General features: G+C 44.3%; 1 long non-coding RNA gene across 1 annotated transcript; it reads right to left on the bottom strand.

The window, feature by feature from the left end:
* Positions 1-2,901: 2,901 nt before the first annotated feature.
* On the bottom strand, positions 2,902-17,144 carry LOC146174162 (uncharacterized). The gene is made up of 3 exons (XR_014702232.1): positions 17,039-17,144; positions 10,900-10,992; positions 2,902-3,156 (listed from the first exon to the last, which is right to left on the bottom strand). It is a non-coding gene; the product is annotated as an uncharacterized LOC146174162 (long non-coding RNA).
* Positions 17,145-20,776: the final 3,632 nt, after the last annotated feature.

The raw sequence follows: 20,776 nt of genomic DNA, 5'->3' as shown, positions 1-20,776 counted from the left end.
ATGTGGCCAACGCGGGAACAAGTAAACCAGATGGGACGATTGTCGTGGGTACGCCACTCATTCGGATTGCGGTACCGATATCGGGGCGAGAAACCGGCAGTGGGTGAGGCAGCTGCAATTACTGGAGGGGCAGGTCCTGAACCCATGGTGCTGCAAGTAGAAGGAAGACCCATATTGGCAACCTCTTGGCGAACAACAGCCTGAATCAGTGATATTGTAGCCAAGGTATTGTCGGGGGTATGCCAGAGTGAAGCTGCAGGAGTCATTGCCTCGAGCTCTTGGCGGACGATGCGGGTCAAAGTAGCGTCATTAGTTGGCGTTCGAGGAGGCGGAAGATCGACACAGGAAGAGCTGGTTCGGTAGTCGGTCGAAACGATGGGATATGCGCCTGTGTTGCGCTTGTTCGAAACGTCGGCGCACTTGTAGTACAGAGTCCACGGTGGGACAATCCCTGCATAAAAGGAGGTTGAAAGCGTCGTCGGCGATGCCTTTTACTATGTGGCCCACTTTATCCTCCTCAGGCATGGCGTGGTCGACTTTGCGGCACAAGACTAGGACGTCCTGTATATAAGTGATGTAAGACTCTGTGGACGTTTGCGCGCGAGAAGCGAGCGCCTTTTTGGCGGCGAGGTGACGGCCAATGGGCTTTCCGAAGAGGTCGTGGAGCCTCGGCTTACATATATCCCAAGATGTGAGGTCCTCTTCATAGGTCTCAAACCACACCCGCGCTGTCCCAGTCAAGTAAAAGATGATATTAGCAAGCATAAGTGTTGGATTCCACCTGTTGTGCTTGCTGACTCGTTCGTACAGAACCAGCCAGTCGTCGACATCAACGTCGTCGGTCCCACAGAAGGTTCCGGGGTCACGGGGATGGGCCATGACGACAGCAGGTGCGGCGGCAGTAGATGTAGCGGCATCAGTAGTCATAGTGGTGGTCACGATGCGTCGGCCGCTGCGTAGATCCAGCTTGTGACGAGGATCGAAAGATTCACCTCCACCAAGAGATGTTGCGTGAAATATTCACAGTACGGCAGTTGTCCACACCACTGAGGATGATCACAGCACAGCACTCTCACAGCACAGCACATGTCTGCGTCTTCTTCTGGGAGTCTGTCGCACTTCTTTTTCGTCACCACGGCCAGCGAATACCGCTCAGTAACAATATATTATATTGCATATATATATATTATATTGCATATATATATATATATATATATATATATATATATATATATATATATATATATATATATATATACATACATCTATATTGATGCGGTTGTGTTCAATATGCTGAAAAACATCACACTGCTCGCTACAACTGACGGTTCTGTTACGAACGCTGTGAAGGGGTTTGCGCGATTATATTCTCCGCCTTATATCATTCATCACTTTTGGAGCTTGCTGCTCTCCTGCCTCTATTACCATACACAGCAATTACAATATATGCAATACTATCTGTCAGATTACTAGCCATTGACTAAACAGCAGGTCATTGGAGAAATTCTAAAGCCGAATATCTGTGCAACCACGATAATATGAAGTTCTCTCAATTTTTTGTGTCCATTGAAATGTTTTTATATTGTTCTACTGACGTTTGGTTTGGCCGGTTTAGGTCGCGGCTAATACAAATTCTTACAATCCTCCGGTTACTGCCTCGAATTTTCATGAATACCTCAAAATTCAGGGCGATAGCATTGTGTGCGCGGAATGTAAAATCTAAATCAGTTTTACTTACCACTTGCGGTATTAAGACAAAGCTGTCGAATAGATGACTTAATCTACTTCTTTTATTCGATGCTTCAATACCGCTCGCGCTGACCATTGTCATGTTCTGGTATAGTCGATACTAAACCAACTTTACTCGTGTGCAGTACGTAATGGATGACCAAATCCTTGTTATCACCCCTTGAGGGCCGTGACCACTTAGTCGAAGAGGCGATAAATTAGGAGTAACAGGGCGCGTGATTGGGAATGAACTGCAGAAAACTACAGAAGTACGGAAGGCATGACCCAGGAGGGTCAGTGCAGGGAAATAGCATTATGTTAGAAAGATTTGCTAGATAAAATAATTTCTGGGAGAAATGCGCTTGTCTATAACCTCTCTGAATGTGTACGGTAAGGAACATGTGTTTTGTACAGGAGAGGTACAGAAGGCGAAAAGCGGTTGTAATCGGAAGTTTCAGGTTCTACATAGTTCATGCCTGGCGCTGCGGTGTGTGACGTTAATTTCTTTGCCAGCTGAATTTAGAAGTGGATTGATTGAACGATGTGATAACAAATGTGATAGAAAAAATGGGGAATTAGTAAGGTTCAACTTAGGAGTTAATGAGATAGTGCCTTGTACTCTGCATTTTCATTGCGTGAACTTTTTGTTTATGTTGACTTTCTGCGACAAGCAAAAGCAACATCTTTCTTAGATCTCATCGGACACCTACACGTGTAAATAAAGATAAAATGAAATTGAGATATGATGATGGTTCGAATCGCAAACTAGCATCCAACCTAATTAGAAGATGGATACTATATACCTACAAAAATGACATGTCACAAACCAAACTTTTGATTCGAAATACGTGGTTATATTTTTCTACGGGTTGCTTCATAAGATGCAGCAATTGTATACAACAATAGTGGTGTTCAGCAGTGGTTTTTCGCAGAAGGAGACCAATACGGCATTACGGAATACAAATTATAACATACACACTTTCTTTACTCCTGCACGAGCAGCGATGCTGAAAAAGCATGGCCCGGGTAAGATGCAATAAAGAAAAGCGAAATTCAAGAGTCTCAAATTAAGATCCGTGTGCGGCTGGAATATAGAGATAAAAATCAAGAGGCTTTTTCTACTCACCTGGATAAAATAATGACAAAAACTTTAATCGAAACCAATTTGTTCCCGAAGACAAAGCAACAAAGGTATGGTGTCAGATACAAACAATACATAGGAAAGTAAGGAGGCATAGGTTCAATATTTAGGTATAATTCGAGTCCTTTTACAGGAATCTTCGTAGACCTTCTTATAGTATAATGTCCGACATATTTTGTGATACATTTCTACACACTGAGTGGTGGTTGTGACTTTACCGCCATATTCTTTAACTCGAAGTTCGCAAGTTAGTAGATTTTTTTTGCTCTTTCTCTCTATCCATGACACTGAAAGTAAAACAAAGAGGTTTATAAATAAAAGTTTCACAACAATGTAAGTCTCAATGATTGATTAAAGAATTTCTGAATATTATTTTGTGACTAATTCCCTTCTTAAAATAATACATTTTTTGTATAAATGCATTTATTTTGAATTCCTAATTGATATCAAGGATTTAACGTTACAACGCCAGATATTTTACAACGAACATGTCAAGAGCAGGGCTACAAAATGTTTGACTACCTGAGGTCCTTCCAAGTGCCCAAATGCGCTCACATTGCAGTGTGCACAAGCATCTTGTTTTTCACTTCATTGCAAAGCGTTTGCCGCGGTAGGTATTCGATTCCACCTCGATGGGTGCAGCGATCAAGCAATTCGTTCTAGTTTCCATGCCTATTAAAAATCTTGCAAGACGATAAAGAGCGCTGTGGTTTCCATTCATTAGGCATATAACTCGGAGATATCATACTCTCTCAGTATGTCATATAGCTGGGACTGATGTGTTAATGCGTCCGGCTCAGCAAAGAAATAATTCGAGGGGCTCGCTATGACCTATTGAGAACAAATTTCCTTTGAGTGGATCGTGAATAGCATCAATTGCAAAATGAGGCGCCTAAATATCGTTGTCATGTTTCTTCGATTCAATCGATGATTGGAATCGCTGGCCGTTTTTTAAAGGTGTATCCAATAACTTTGTCTGCAGGCACAAACGTACATGCAGCTTGTGTGCATATTACGGCTTTGAGCCCCACTTGGGGCAGCAGTGCTGCAGCATAAATATTGATCACATGAAAATCGCTATCAGAATGGTGCTAGAGGTGCGCAAGAAAGAGGTCCTGCCAGGTTTACACATTCTCGCAATTTTTTTTCTTCATTTTCTGCTTTCGCTGCAGAAAATGAACCTAACTAGGGAGTTAGGTTTCCGTTAATGACTTAATATGATATGATTTTTCATGCCATCTTCAGAAACTCCCGAAATGAGCGAACTCTTTTATTTTGTTTCTTGCAGATGCTCAAATTTTCTCATCAAAAACAAGTTCTTTTTTTTCTCGTGTGTAGATCCTGATCGTGCAGCATTCATTTTTGTAATGATATTTTTCTTATCACATAATTATGTAGGTTTCAGATAATACTTTTGTTTCCTCATGTGCAGTGATCACGAATTGCGTTGAGACTGTAATATTGCCGCCATCATACGTAGGAAGAAGCACAAAAGTAGCGCCAGTTATTGTTGCGAAACTCGCCAAGTCTCGTAATCATTCGGAAAGAAATTTTTGATGCACCTACGACTCTTCAAGAGACATGAGGTGAAATCTTTTCATACTGGTTCTACTGCACTTTTTAATTGAAAGAACCCCACTGATCACAAAATGAAGTACAGCGGCTCCTTGCATGCTGGATTTGAGGTGAATATCTGCACTCGGCGTCCTTGGTGCGGGCACGTTGCGGCGCTTGGTTTTCATAGATGGTGGTGGTGATGGTGGTGAAAACATTTATTATTATAATACATATAGGTATGTACACTAGGTGGGATGCCTAGACAGGCACTCCATTGGCGTTTGCCGCAGCCCGGGCGCGCTGCGTTAAGACCTTTTGGGCCTCTAGGGTGTAGCAGCCGGACAGGGTCGCCTCCCAGTTCTCTCGGGTGGGGTTGGGGATAGGGGGCAAAGATGGGGTTTTCTGGCAGGCCCACACCATGTGGTAGATGTCAGATACCTCCCCACAGTGTGAGCACAGCCCGTCGAATTGCGGATGAAAATGTTTTAGAGTAGCCGGGCATAACATTGTATTGGTGAGCAGGCGCAGGAGCACTCGCTCGTTAGCCTTCCCCAGCCCTTTTCACGGGGTGGGAACAGTTTGGTGCGTAGATCTGTAATATTCACATATTTCTTTAAATTTGTACACTGGGCTGAAATCAAAATCCCGGTCCGCGTCGGGTCATGTGGGAAATACCCGGAGAGAAAGCACGCGGGCTGCGGCGTCGGCTGCCTCATTCCCTTGGAGACCTTGGTGACCTGGAGCCCAAACGAGAGATCGGTACGCGGGATCCGAATCTCGACTGCAATTTTTGTATGCGGTAAGCTAGAGACATTGCCTTGCTAAGCAACTCGGGGGATGAACTGCAAATAATGATTGATGACCTAGACAGGAAAAGTAGAAAGGTAGGCTTGAAAATCAATATGCAGAAGACTAAGGTAATGTTCAACAGCCTCGGGAAGGAACAGCAGTTTACATTAGGTAGCGAAATACTGGAAGTAGAAGGCGAATATGTCTACTATGGACAGGTAGTAACCGCAGACCCGGACCACGAAAAGGAAATAACAAGAAGAATACGATTGGGATGGAGCGCATTTGGCAAGCACTCGCAGATTATGACTAGCAGCTTACCGGTATCGCTCAAGAGGAAAGTATACAACAGTTGCATCTTGCCTGTACTCACCTATGGGGCTGAAACGTGGAGGCTAACCAAGAGAGTTCTACTTAAGTTGAGGACAACCCAGAGGGCTATGGAACGAAAAATGGTAGGGGTAACATTAAGAAATAGAAAGCGTGCAGAGTGGGTCAGAGAAATAACTCAAGTTACCGACATTCTAGTAGAAATTAAGAAGAAGAAATGAACATGGGCAGGACATGTAGTGCGAAGAGAGGATAACCGATGGTCGCTGAGGGTAACAAAATGGATTCCAAGGGAAGGAAAGCGTAGCAGGGGGCGGCAGAAAGTTAGGTGGGCGGATGAGATTAAGAAGTTCGCAGGGGTCAAGTGGATGCAGCTAGCACAGAACCGGGTTAGTGGAGAAATATGGGAGAGGCCTTCGCCCTGCAGTGGGTATAATCAGGCTGATGATGATGATGATGATGATGAAGCTAGAGGAGCAGTCCACCCTTGCTGGACGTTCCGACAAGCCCCTCGCGAGTCGGTTATGATGTATTTGGAGGAGGAGTCAGAGGCTGCGAGGGCGATGGCAACCTCTTCTGCGTGTGTTGGTGACTGGGCCTTGAACATAAGGCCATCTAAATTCGAATCTTGTATCATAGATGGCGGCAGCTGACGCCCATCGCGCTCATCAAGAAGGCCGGGGTGAAGGCGTGGTCGTAATGGCGCTAGGTTAGCATGAAGGTGGCACGAACGATGGAGAGGGAGAACTAAGATAAGATTTTCACATACTCCATGTTGCGTATCTCTTTAACATGCTCGATTGGTGATTGGAAGGGTAGGTTTTCGATTCCTGGCCGAAGATGACTCTTAAATGTTAGAGAGAACGCCACTGATATCACGCGTAACCTCGCGTATGATCTCACCTACGAGAGATTTTTCAACATGTCCCAAGTAAGGTATTCGCCTTAAATGAACTGTTCGATCTGAGATACCGTGTTCGGCCACGTGGTGGCGCCCGAAGAATGTCAACAGTACTACAATACTTCCCCTTGCTAGAAGGCGCCAGCCTGGTGCTATTTGATGTTGAACCGAAGAAGAGGGAATGCCGGTAATGCAAGGCGTCTGCGAGACACGATGAAGGGTTAAAGGGTGAAGTAAAGCTTCATATTTTGTACATGCTAACTAAAAAATTTGGTCACGCAGACGAACGAATAGAAATTTGAGGCAAAACTTCATAGTTCACCTCTACTTTAAAAAAAGACAGATACTCGAGCCTGTTGATAAAGCAGCTTGAAGAAACACTAAAATATTTTTCACACGTATTCGATCAAGAAACACTCCACAAGCAGTTCTGGGCTGTCATGAAAGAAGCTTAGTGGTCGGATAAATGCAGAGAGCAATTGAGTTATAGGAAGGTTGACGCCGCTAGCGAGTGAAAACGGTATGCACGCTTATAGCGAGCCGACGTTTCGTCAACCAGAGAGCACCCACACCGCCACGCAGAGAGAGGAGGTCCTCCTCTTTCCGCATGGCGCCGACGGTGTTCTAAGCAGTCACGTTGTCTTGACTCGCTAGCGGCGGCAGCGGCATCAGTCAGTCGCTGCTAGTGCTGCCTCCGGCGCCCCCCCCCTCCCCCCACACACACCTCGTGTTCTCTGGTTGCTGCGTGCGCTCCTGCTCCCATCGTTTGCCACTGAGTTTACCCCTCCCCTCTTCCTGCGAGGCTCCTGTTGCCGAAGCGCCGGCTCGAACTGGGGGGATGAAACGGGTCGGAGTTGGTTTCGAGACCGACGATGACGAGCACGACAAGAAATTCAGGAACGGGCGCCAACGATCTGCGCTCTAAAATTAATTAGGGCATCAAATACTAGGCGCTAGGCTTACGAATTCGTAAGCCTATACGTTCTTCCCAGCTTATCTTGTAACTTTACGTTGTGTCTGTAGCCATCCTTATTATTTGTGGGATATTACTCTTTGCCCTCACCTTCTTGGGTATCGTTAGCGGACCCTCATGGTTCTCCCATGCACAATCTAGAACGTATAGAATCCTAGAGTTATCTGTGATACATCTCTGTAAGGAAACAAAACGGTTTAACTAACTGTCCCAATTGGTTGATCTTTTCAATCATAATGTTCTGATCATGCTCTTCAGAATACCATTTATTGGTCCTAGAACTGGTGTATATGATGGTGTCGCCTTATTAAGAGATGGCTTAACGACAGTAGGAGGTTAACATATTTTATTATTTCCGACATGTAGACAGAAACTCGTTAACTTAAGATTCTTATTCCGAACTGCATAAAAGGAAGTGGCTACTCAACTCCATTAGATACGAGAACACTCAATAGTTTTCATCGCACACTGCCCTTAAATATCAGGTGAACGTGTCCACCAGGCTTTGTCAAAAGATTGGGGTGAAAAAACTGTCTGCTTCGAACGTGTGTTGTGGTACTCTATTATTGATCAAAAAGCCCTTCCCGTTGGAGGCAATAGGTCAAAATTCGTCTTCATTCCGCGAAATTTTGAACGCTAGGAATGCATTACTGGACGGACGGCGTAACTTTTGATAAAGACAGTACTGTTGCCCTTGGCGGACATCGAAAAGGCTACTATGCCTTTGCCTTTATATGACTTGGAAAGGTATAATTCGAATTTTCCACGATGCCAATAACAGATTAGTCCGCTCGATGATTTTAACACTGAAATGTTGGTGCAGCTTGGAGCTACAGCAAATCTAATGTATTAATGAAAAACAAACAAACTTGCAATAATCCACCTTCACAATATTCTGCGCTAATTGCCCTACGCCGCTTGGGTCAGAAAGAACCCATGTTCGCGAGTTGTATGACTTAGTCATAGCTTTTATACAGTGCGCTGAAAATTTATCGCAACCTCATGGAAAATTTTCCTAACGGTCAAGGAGGGACAATTGTATAAGCCGGTTCCGACAGAGTTGCAGAACACAGTAATTGCTGACCATTTTGTTGTACGTACGCCAATCTCCTACATCCTCACAGGCGAGATAGGAACATTTTCTGGGCTGACACTGAAGCGGCCACCAACTAACTGCAATTTGATATTCACGAACTGAGTTGGAACCCGTTCCAGTTGCGCGCGAAGAATAACCGCCATTGTGGATCGCCATGACTGTCGGGTCTGGCGGGAGCCCGGCCAAGAGTCTGCATTGTCAAAGTTTGAACGTTCCAGGTCTACAGCGCTCGCTCCAAAAACTTGCAACGTGGAGGGATTGATTATTTAGAGAATAGGCGGTGAGTGCATGAATACCAGAAAAAAACGAATGTACTTCTTATTCTCAAAACTGATGGCACATACTCATATAGGGGGATGGGCCAAGAGTTGATGTACAAAGGATTTTTAGCCATGTATACTTACATCGCTAAAAATAAATTGCTGCGTAGGGAACCAAAAAGAAAACAAAAAGAATTATCCCCACAAGAAAAGGAAAAATAGTAACGAAAGCAGAAAGTGAGCACTGCGCAAAAACGCTTTTCCAAGGTCTCTAGCTTCCTTTCTCGTCGCTCTCTTGCTTACGCGCGATGCAATTGGTCTAACAATATTGCATTTGTACTCAGTATTCAGAATTGCAGTTGTTATTCATAATATTGAAAAACTTCGCAGGTTTCGATATTGTCATCCCTGACTCGCCCCAATGCTACCGCCTGAAGACAGTACATTTCGAGCAATTATCAAGAAAAAATTATAGTTCTTGTTCTTCAGCATACTGAGCTTTGTGACGTTAATAATGTCACTTTCGTTTTGTAATACAAAAGCAAAGGGCTCATCAATGTGCCTTTTTCGTCGTTAATATAAACACTCTAATTTACTCAAATATTTGTATGATTGTAGTCTAGCTTATATTCCGGTCATATGTGGCAGCAAGGGTGATTAATTATTATTTTCTTCAACATTTGTTCAAGTTCAGGCTATCCTTCTGCTTGAATGAAGTCTTAAACAATTTGAAAAATACAGGCAATCACCATAGATGTTCGTGTATAATATGCAGTGCACATAAATCAGTATCTTATTAAAAATGTTTAGCTTCACCAATTTTAAGCATTATTTAAAATTTGTTGGCTTATACTTGCGAGCATCCGGTACGTTTCGGGTAAGAGGGATTGGCTATATATATGTCTGGTATTTCTCATTTAAATGATTGGAGATATGATAGATGTCGAGAATGTCTTAGATCGCGTAGAATAACTATTCGTGGCAATCAAGGACTCTAGCAGTGTCATTTAGTTTCCACGAAAAGCTATCATTAGATAGAAAACTTTATGTGCGTGCTCAAATCTTGCTTCAGCGCCACACTCACCTGCATTCGAAATGAACAGCAATGCAACAAAAGTTCATCTGCGTAGGGTCAATTACGCTACTTGTTCTGTCTGTATCGCTGTATTCTCCAGCAATTAGCCATTTCAAATATCTTATACAATGAACCAATAATACGAATTCATTACAATACAGATGTTTACCAAGTGCTATCATAAGAAACAGAACCCACATCATCAAACCACCCCAATTCTTAGACTACAGCTTGAAAGACGTTAGAAAAAGTGTTAGGATGCAAGGCAACCTTGATATGCGACCTCGAAACTATTGAAACTATAAAGGAGTTGTAGAGCTTAACCGCTGACGCGCGCGTAGCACAATATAACCCCCCCCCCCCAAAAAAAAAAAAAAAAAAAAGGTGTAGAAGATTCCAAAATCTGCATTATTCATGCTTAGTTCAAGACCAGGGCTGATGTCCAAAACTTGAGGCGAAATTAAAGCTGCCAGAATGTAAATAAGAAACAAAATTAAAGTCCCCATGAAGATGAACATCTTGTTTCCGCTCTTTCATCAACCAATCCAGCGCTCTTGCGAGTGCTGAGCTTTGTTTGCTACACTGCGTTGTAATTCATTGAAATCTTCTTTCATGCCTTCATCTCGTGAGTTTATGCAATACTTGCTTTTGTTGCTGTTTATAATACTTTTCGTTGCTAGCTTGCTTTTGCAGCCTATATTGAATGCTTTTTCTTGCTGTAAGTGAATGAAACTGATGACACTTTGGTTTCGCTCATTTATTTCCTTTTTTTCTTACTCACCTGGCAAAACTCGCTGCGTGTTTTATTCTGTTGCTTCCTAAAGCATATTATATTGCAATATTTTTCTCCCACTTAAGTAATATGTACCTCGCTTTGATTATGAAGTCTGGATTAAAACCTAAAATGAGTTTCTTCACCAACAGTAGTTGTTCTCTCCACGCGACAACCCTGCCCCTCTCATTGATGAACAAATGATTATTTACATTCTCGCAGTCCACAACATAATTAAAAAAATATCAGCGCAGCAATAATAAACAGCGCTACTCACTTTCCCTGCTTAGCCATTTCCAAGATGAAAATACACCGCATGTGTTATTGAAGTCTTGATACTCCAGAACTTCGAGTCGACGATCCATGGTGTCTGCACAGCCAAACAGTTTCACAGTTTTTGCCACTGCTTCCGGACAAATCTTTAGGAATGAATTGAATAACGTTTACCAGACGAAAATAGTTCATCTGTGTACAAGTTCACATTTTAGTTAGATTAATGTCATGTGTAGATCATGTTTTGAACCTATTATTGCGAAAAATCTAGTTCAGTCGTCAAAGCAAAGAAAAAAACGTCGTAGCGTAGTCGATTCAAATCCCAGACATCGTCGTGGAAGCGAGTATCGAATGCCGTACCTACGCAAGAGCCGACTGCCCGGCGTTTTAAAATGGAGGGTATTCTCGTTCCTTTAGATGTCCTTCTTAGTTTACCGATGCCAAACCTCACCATTACTGAAGCCGATAGCTTTATCCTGCGTTGTCATATATCTGTGTGCAGCAACTGCTCCAACTTAAATTATGTTCACCGCTAGCAGCTACACATGAGGACTGATATCGAAAGCATTTTTGAAAACAATTACTGAGAATGCTAGTAATGATATCTCATTCTTGAGAAGAGCAAAAAAAATTCTATAACAAACATAAAATTCTGCTGTCACCTCCTTAACAGTATTTCGTTATCTTCTTTGTACTTTCTCTCACCTTTTGATTACATTTTCTTTGTATCACTTCCTGCCACATCATATCACTCACCAGAACAAAAACCCATCCTCAGTATCATGTTTTATAAGGTCAATGCATACATTCTTAAGACGGTATATCTGCACGGGACGGGAACGTAAGTGCACCTGGGCTCATATTCTCTTTTGTTTCGTTCGGTTTGTGTTACGGGGTTCCACGTTCTAAAGTGACTGAGGCTATTAGAGACACTCTAGAGAAGGGCTACGCAAGTTTCGACCACCTGGGGTTACTTACCGTGCACTGACAATGCAGCGCACGGGTGCCTTACGTTTCGCCTCAACCGAAAAGCTGTCCCGCGGCCAGGATTCGATATCGCACCCTTGTGAACAGCAGTCGAGCACCCTAACCCCTGCGCTACTACTGTGGGGCCTCTTCTCCCGTTTTGTTTAGAATATCTCTAAATTTCTAAACAACAATAAGAGAAAACAAGATAGAGTCGCACTGGTATAGCAATCAGGGCATTCTAAGCCAGCGAAAATATATTATCGGTGGAGGAAAAAAAAGCTAGCTGATAGGATTATACTCATCTAAGGCTAATGAAACCAAACAAGAGGCGCAGTTCGGATGAAAGGGAAGTAAAAACGAACGGCCTAGGATGGCAAATAAATGCTCACATTTTGCCGCATGAAACAGGAAAAAATTCAGCAGATTCTGCATTTTAGTAACTGACATCTGCCTTGGTAGAGAAACGAAAGAAAAAATAGAAGAAGTTCGGATAATCAGAGGGAAAAGATCAAGAAAAGAGGAAGGGGGAAAATAAGAAGAAAAGAAGACAAGGAAGAGGGGAGGTTTGGAGAAGAAGAAGAGAGAAAATGAGGCTTTGGCTACACTGAAAAGAAGGTGTAACGCCGTCTCACACTTAGTCTCATGTGTTTCTCTGTACGGAAACAACATCAAAAGCGCCGAAGAAATGAGATCAAGGAAAAGGAGACAGAAAAAAAATTATCCGTTATGCTTGGGCCGCGACCAAGTAGGGAGTAGGTACAAGCCTGTGTCTGGGAGGCGTCGGCGGCAACTTTGCGCTTTTTCCCCCTGTGCTTGCTCTCTACGCTCCCATACCACCGCAGCACACTACCTTCGTAAGAAATGCCAGTACAACAGTTGCAATGTCCAAACTATGTACTTATTAGTGGAGCTCTTTTTCTCCTTCGCACCTAGATTGTCCATAGCTACAGATCGCTGCCTCGCTAGGCGACGAGAACAACGTAATATTTTCTACACCGCATAATAATTTTTTGCTAAGCTAGTGGTCTTGTATAATGCCGGTGGACTACAGCCGGCAAATAAACGCTCCTCAAAATAAAACACTAACAAGTGTTTGCAGTTTGCTGGGGAAATAACATATCTAAACGTGAGGATGGAGAGAAAAGAAGGAGCATGTAGACATGCAGAGAACTGTAGAGTGTGTATGGAAGACGATATGTTTCGAAGCTCATTCGTGAAGCAACGGAAGTAGAACCAACACATCAAGGCACCGTACTTAACGAAATACATCAAAAGCCCTGTGTACGGGACTTTACTTTTCTGTTGTTATTTCCTGGCTCTAGTTACATTACAACGAAAACCACCAATGAGCTGTGAAACAAATACGTCTAGAAACTTTCTAGTTCTCTGAGCCTTACGCATTTTTATGCTGCTTGTTCGACGCAACATTTACATATGCTGCATAGAAGGTTCAGTGCATCAAATTTGTGTACGTGTCTTCATTACTGCGTGGCGGTTATTGGTCGTCTTTATATTCGCTTGTGTGTTTTTCTGCTGACGCCAAAACTCCCATGTTTGATGCTGTGTTGTGCAAGACATCACTGACAAAATAGCGGTGGCTGATGCTGTGAAAAAATTAGAGGGTATCTTAGATGTCTCTTAAGAGGAGAATGGCGACAACCTACACTTCCTATCCTATAATTTGCCTCCCATCGTTAGACTCTTGTCGGTATTCGTTTCATTGCTGCAAATAATTGGTTTACAGGAAAGCAAAGACGCAGTATCTGTCACACTTTCTCAGGCAAGTGTGAGTTCGGACGGTACACCATCCCTCCTGTCGCGTGGCGTCGCCTAGCGCGGCTTTAACTGTGGAATTGCAGATGGCAGGGCCGCATCCCGCTTTGGCCAATCAGAACACCGCAAAATCGGGACATACATTGTCCACGACAGCATGAGCCTAAAGGCTTTCGCCTTAATATATAACCACTAGCTTTTTCGTTAGCTTGCGTGTTTCTAGGATTGCGCAGAGAGAATGACTGTTGAGCGCTGTCTCGCCGACTACTTTGCATTCGCAGCTTGAGCCTCTCATCTGCTGATAGAGATTAGGATGCAACGTAAAGACGACGATTGCAAATATCAAAATCAATAAATGTATCGCGGAACAGGTAATACAGATAACATCCTTCGTGATATCAAAGGAACGCTAAAATCTACTGATGATCGTGACGATGGGGCAGGTCAATAAGAAAAAAATTCACAGCACTTGAATTTTCTTCTAGTGCGTAGCACTACTAGCCGCAATCATGAATTTCGCCGATGTCTGTCTGAAGCCGCTCACCTACTCTTTTCGTGAACTTGAAGTGGATGAAGAGAAGGTGGCGACGCGCGCGTCGCGCGGCTCAGCATTGAGGAAGTGGAGAGGCAGCATAGCTTCAGCAGTAGCCTCTCTCTCTCTCTCTCTCTCCATCCGTCTATCCGTGAACTTGAAGAGGAAGAATGGATAGTGGCGATGGCTGCATCACGCAACTTAATACTGGGAGGACGGAGCGGCCTCATAGATGTACCCACTGAGAGAGTAGACAGCGAGAGAGGGGCGTGTCAGTTGCAGACGCGGCGGCCATCACATTGCAGCGTTTCACAAGCGTGTGTCACTCCGTAGTGAGCAGTCGTGTGTCGATCGACCGTCCTAAACTTTAGCATCTCTCCCCTTGCATAGTCGCTCCCTAGGCTTTACGAACAGCAGGCATGCACGCGCGGTGCTCCCTGAGCCCGGCTCCGAGCCGCTCGCCGAGCCGTGAAGCTGTTTGTGTTTACCTCCGCGCCTTAACTGACGCTCGCCTTCAAGCACGTTTCCATCTCTCTTTCTCTCTCCCTGTGATCCCACCCGAGACTTTTCGGCCACGGAGCAAAGACTTTTCGGCCACGGAGCAGTGCATTGTAAAAAGGGCCCCGCCGGGGTGGTGCAGTGGTAAGACGCCCGACTACTGTGCCGGAGTACCCGGGTTCGAACCCGACCTCGGCGGCTGCGTTTCGATGGAGGCGAAACGAAGAGGCGTCCGTGTGCTGTGCGATGTCAGCGCACGTTAAAGATCCCCAGGTGGTCGAAATTACTCCGTAGCCCTCCACTACGGCTCCTCTTTCTCTCTTTACACTTTCAATCCCATCTTCCTCCTTTCCCTTACGGCGCGGTTGCGGTGTCCACAGAAAACAAGCGAGACAGTTACCGCGCCGTTCCCTTCCTATCAATAAATCAGTTAAAAAATTGTAAAAAGGTACATTGTTGCTTGTTTTCATTCTTTTTGAAGATGGTGTAGGTAAAGCTGAGGACGCGGCTGCGCCTCGCGTTTGCTTCGCGTCTCCATGAATGAAGCAGGGCCGTCAGGCTCTGCGGCGCAGGTTCGCCGTGCTTGACGTGCTGAAGTACAATGGTTAATCAGTGGTACGCACATACTTCGAATTTCAATAACTACGCAAATCGGCCGTAATTTTTCTCCTTATCTTCTACCTCACTGTGGCTTATACAGCGTCCCTGCAATTCTGATAACCCTACTTTCCTTACCTCCCGTGTTCAGTTTTATTGATTGCCATAATCCTTTGTTATATCAGAAATTACCACCTCAATGGTCTACGATGCATGGCTGCACTCTTTTTCTGGTTCCACATACGTGTATAAAACGTTCCACTTATGAGCGGAACTTTCGATAACATAAGTGGAAATTCCACCTAATTTGGTAAATTTTTTAACGCGTGAGTGGAACAAAATTAGGGGATGTATACCACTCACGCTTTATTAAACAATATTTTTTGACAAATGGTCCACAGGGCAATAGATTTCCGGGTGTGTGCGATTTATAACTGAGCGATATTTTTAATCAAGGGCACAGGCTTGAGAATACCTGGACGTGATTTCCAAAGCGTGTAGAGCAAAACGCTCATACAGGCAGCTTACATATGGCAATGTGGAAAGAGTTACAGGCAGCAATTACTCAGTGCGAACATTTACAAAGGAAAAGAAAGAATTCGTCAATCAACCACAAACTTATTCGTGTATTTCACAGAAGAAGAATGAAGAATCGTCTTCCTGAATTAACGCAGTTAGACGTGTATGTGTGTGCCTTCACTGTTCTGTATTCATCCGCGAGAACTAGCACAAGTCGTATTTTCACGCAAAGATCTAGCGTTTGGCAGCCATGATCGGAATTTGCAGAGCAACTCGTCTTCGAGAGTACCTTCACCCTCTCTGTACAAAACAAAACATGTTTGCATGTTTTTTTTCCTCTTAACATTGAGTACTGCCCTAATTTTTTTTCCAAGCGTGCCGTGATTTTGGCAGAAAGATGCTGCTTTTAGAAGCAGCAGAGATCACTACATGCTGCTCAGCAGCTGCTACTCGCCTATATATTTGCTGCAGGCCAGCATAAAAGAGGACGTTCTCATGCCGTGCTGCACAGATCGATCTGTGTTGAGAGAAAAGGGTAGCTGCAGTAGATGGAAATTTTCTAAGAGCAGAGAATTTGTGGAACTTCGCGTGTTAAGGAAAATATTTTTTTTTTTCATCACATTATACCTGCTAAAATAATATTTAACAAATTTTTACAAGATTAGGTACATATCGTGTTCTTGGGATATATATAGAAGACCTTAAGCATATGCCCAGTTCACAGAAACAGAAAACTCAGCTTGTAAGTCAGTATTCATACTTGATTGGTCTGAAAAGCAAAGAGAAAAAGAACGAGAAGACACAACACAGGCATAGATTATAAGCTAAACAAATTCACTTGATAGTGTGGACCAGAATATACAATTCATGCATAGCCTACACAACACAATAAATTTTATTCGATATTATCTGTCTGGGTGGTTTGCTCCTTCCTATGGTATTGACTTCCCGCGTTGTTAAAATAGGCACCCAGATAATTGCAGCCAGTAAATTATGCTTTTTAACAGGGGGAGAGCAGTACGCTCCAGTGTCTTAGCAGTCGTGAAGGCTTAAGATCTAATACACATTTGCAGTGAGAGGAGCAGGTGAAGTAATGTATCAAACGCAGCCAACAAAGCAGGGCTACCCAAAAGGTGAAGTCACCGGAAGCGCGTCTTCAAAACTCCGCCTTGAATGGCACGTGGTGTGTCAAAACATGCATCCATCCTTTCTTTGCATTTAAGAATACGCTTGTAGGAGAATAAAACCAATTTACCACGTGGTTTGTGACGCCTATCTTTTCGACCTCTCTTCTTATTTCTTTTCCGTGTCAGGATCATTGCATCGGGATATGCAAAATTCCGAATGATCATTCCATTCCATTTCTCCGTCTTCCTGTGCAAAATAGACGATTATACAAATTTCTACAATCGTTATTATACACAATTTATTCAACAATAAAATATAAAATTAGCTTACCATTTTTCTTGTAAAATATATTTTCTTTTGAATTTAATTGCAGGCTCATATAACCGGACTTGAGTCATCATCAGGCACGTTATATTGGTGTCGTTAGTGTTGCTGTAGTACGTCCATATGCTCTTGGAGCTGTTGACAAACTTGACAGAAAAAATACGCTATCTTATTGTGTAATCCTTCTATAATTACAATGTTTTGAAAACGTTATTGACACTCTACTTGATAATATATTTGAGAAAATGTGTCAAGATTTAGGCAGGTAAATGAGTACTTACTAAACATTCAGTGACTGCTAACTGTTCCAAAAAGAGAACAAAAGAGACGAAAAGAAAATGCATCTTTGACGTGCACTGACATCGCACAGCACATAGGCACCTTGCTTTTTGCCGACTCCCTGGGAACAGGGGTCGAGCGCCGGAACCACCATGCCGGCTGGGCTCCGTATTACATATATATATATATATATATATATATATATATATATATATATATATATATATATATATATATATATATATATATATATATATATATATATATATATATATTGTAGTGTCACACCAACGCTCGGTGATTGTCGACGATGACAAAGACGACGAGCGTACGTCGAAAGGCGCGTGCTAAAGCAAGAAGACGGCAGACAAAAGACGAAGACGCAAGAGACTGACGCGCTAGTTAAACGGTCGACCTGAACACCGACCTGAGCTTCAACGCACCCTTACATTTGGTGGAGGTGCGGGGTATCGATCCCCGTACCTCGAGCGTTGGTGTGACACTACAATATATATATATATATATATATAAACAGGATGTCACACAACTTTCCCGATTATCTATTTTATTCCAACAGTTTCGGACGGTCCACCGTCCGAAACTGTTGGAATAAAATAGATAATCGGGAAAGTTGTGTGACATCCTGTTTGAATTTAACTCTGGCCCATTTGTAACAAGCAATCCATGTATATATATATATACCTTGTCACGTAGAGGTGACAAGGTCGTTGACACCAAAAGAAGACACAGGCTTGATGGTACTGAAACTAACTCTTTATTGGGCTGACTTGCGCCCGCAAAAGAACTATGCAACTCGGCGGCGGCGATAGCAACAAACGTGCTCGTCGGTCGTCGGACAAAGATTGCTCGTCACTCTCGTCAACGCTCAATTTAAAGGCTGCTCAGAACAATTTAGATAACATCGCAAACTGCTGATGAGCATTTCTGGGGCGCTGTCGCAAAATAATTTGTTCGACAAACAATTTGGCAACTTCTGCCGCTGTACCATTGGGCAGTGCTTTTGCTTCGGCGCAACGGGTAAGGTAGTCAGTGGCCACGTTGATCCACTTGATACCCATAGACGAAGCTGGAAAGGGGCCGAGGATATCCATCCCAGTTTGTTGAAAGGGCAGGTCTGGGGGCGGAATCGGGTTTAGCAGTCCTGGTGGTCTGATAGGCGGCGTCTTTCGTCGTTGGCACTCACGACATGTCTTCACGTAGTGGGCAACTTCGGCAGGCAGTCGCGGCCAGTAGTACTTCGCCTGGATTCAACGCAGCATGCGTGCAAACCCGAGATGGCCTGCTGTGGGCTCATCGTGCAACGCCTACAGAATTTCCTGCCGGAGGTTTTTAGGCACAACAAAACGCTGCGGGGTCCGGTTAGGTGAGAAGTTCTTAACGAGGAGGCCATTGCTTAACGTGAACAATGCTAATTGTCGCCCGAATACAGCAGGAGGGGAAGCGGTCTTCTCTTCAAAGTAATCGACTAGCGCTTTCAGCTCAGAGTCTGATCGCTGTTCTGCGAAACTGCTGGCGCTTACCGGTCCCAAAAAAGCGTCTTCGTCGTCTTCTTTCGCCGGCACATCAACGGGGGCTCGTGTCAAGCAGTCTGCATCGGAGTGCTTGCGGCCTGACTTGTAGACGACTGTGATATCGAATTCTTGAAGACGTAGGCTCCATCGGGCAAGACAGCCGGAGGGGTTTTTCAAATTAGCCAGCCAGCAGAGAGCATGGTGGCCGCTTACCACCTTGAATGGTTGACCGTATAGGTATGGACGAAACTTAGAAGTGGCCCAGATGATCGCGAGGCACTCCTCGGTCTTTGAGTAATTGACTTCGGCTTTTGTGAGGGACCTGCTAGCATAAGCAATTACTTTTTCCTGTCCGGCACTGTTCTGGACGAAGACAGCACCTAGGCCCACACTACTCGGGTTGGTATGAATTTTGGTCTCGGCGTTTTTATCAAAGTGGCCAAGTACCGGAGGGCACTGCAGTCGGCGCTTAAATTCGTCGAAGGCTTCGTCTTGCAGCGCTTCCCATTTAAAAGGTACGTCAGGCTTTGTGAGCTGTGTCAGCGGTTCGGCAACGTGCAAAAAGTTCCTGACAAATCGTCGATAATAAGCGCACAGCCCAAGGAACCTGCCCACGGCTTTCTTGCCAGCAGGCGATGGAAATTGTGCCAGTGCAGCTGTTTTCTCCGGGTCTGGCCGAACACCATCCTTGCTAACGATGTCACCTAGGAACCGCAGTTCCTCGTAGCCGAAGTGGCACTTCTCTGGTTTTAACGTTATTCCCAATGATTTGATGGCTTCCAACACTGTCTGAAGCCATTTGAGGTGGCCTTCAAAGGTTGACGAGAAAACAACATCATCCAAGTATACCTGGCAAATCTGTCACTTCAAGCCCGTCAGCACAGTGCCCATTACTTGTTGAAACGTCGCTGGGGTGGAGCAGAGGCCAAATGGCATTACCTTGAACTCGAAAAGGTTGTCCGGTGTGATGAATGCGGTCTTCTCGCGATCTCTTTTGTCGACCTCAATTTGCCAGTATCCGCTCTTCAGGTCCATCTATGAGAAGTACCTTGCATTGCAGAGCCTGTCCAGTGTGTCGTCGATGCGGGCAAGTGGGTAGACGTCCTTCTTAGTTATGCTATTCAAGCGGCGGTAATCGACGCAGAAGCGAAGTGTGCCGTCTTTCTTCTTCACCAAAACGACTGGTGCCGCCCAGGTGCTGTTGGATGGCTGGATCACGTCATCACGCAGCATTTCCTCAACATGATCGCGTATGACCAGGCGTTCTCGTGAAGATACAGGGTAGGGGCTTTGATGTAGCGGTCGCGTATTTTCGTCCGGGATGATGCGATGCTTTGCCAACGGAGTTTGCCGTACTTTAGACGCTGAAGAAAAGCGCTCGCTGTAGTTTTCAAGAAGAGTGCGAATTCGGTCTTGTCTGTCTGAGGGGAGGGCTGGGTTAATGCCAAAATTGGGCGGCTTAGCACGGTTGGGTGCATCGTCTTCAAGTTGGCTGGGGAGGGCGAAGACTTCTCGAGTGTCTCGCTCGTCAAGGAAAGCAATCTTCATGCCCTTGTTCAGGTGCCGGTATTCGTCGGTGAAGTTCGTGACGAGGACAGCAGCTTGTCCATGACGGAAACGGACGATGCCTCTTGCGATTACAATTCCTCTATACAGTAAAAACTGAGTGTTTCCTTTAACAACCCCTTTCGTGATGTTGACTTCTGTTGTAACCACAGGGACGATGACGC

The sequence above is a fragment of the Amblyomma maculatum genome, chromosome 11 (assembly GCF_055883805.1).
Source record: "Amblyomma maculatum isolate TAMU_Amacu chromosome 11, ASM5588380v1, whole genome shotgun sequence".
Lineage (NCBI taxonomy): Eukaryota > Metazoa > Arthropoda > Arachnida > Ixodida > Ixodidae > Amblyomma > Amblyomma maculatum.
Note: the sequence above shows the minus strand (reverse complement) of the source record. Positions and strands in the feature narration are given on the sequence as shown.